Genomic DNA, 461 nt, shown 5'->3' with positions numbered 1-461 from the left:
CCTGCCCCGCCGGGGCCATTTCCCCGATCCGGCAGCGGCCGGGAGCAAAGCTCCGCTTGGGAGACACGGCCGAGGGGAAACCCAGTCCCAAAGCAGCCCCTTTTCCAGGCTCCCCCCGCCCCCCCAAGAAAGGGCCGGGGCCGGAGTGGCACAGCGGGGCACCGCCCCGCTGGGGACGGCCCCGGGGTGACACAGGGCTGAGGAACGAGGGGTGCTCCCTTTTCGCCATGGCTGGGGTCTCCCAGGTGCAAACCGCCCCCCTGCAAACACACCCCCGCTTCCAAAACCTGCTTTTATTTACATTTCAAGTCAAATCACATGCAAACTGTTTTGTTTTTTTTTTCTTTCCTTGTTTTTCCTTAAGAATAGTGTGATTAGCAAAAAAGACGCATTATTAGAATTTTAAAATAGCAATTAAATATACAAAAATATAGCTTACAAAAAAAAACACCCCCCCCCAA

This window comes from Fulmarus glacialis, unplaced genomic scaffold, assembly GCF_000690835.1.
Source record: "Fulmarus glacialis isolate BGI_N327 unplaced genomic scaffold, ASM69083v1 scaffold3660, whole genome shotgun sequence".
NCBI classification, from domain to species: Eukaryota; Metazoa; Chordata; class Aves; order Procellariiformes; family Procellariidae; genus Fulmarus; species Fulmarus glacialis.
Note: the sequence above shows the minus strand (reverse complement) of the source record.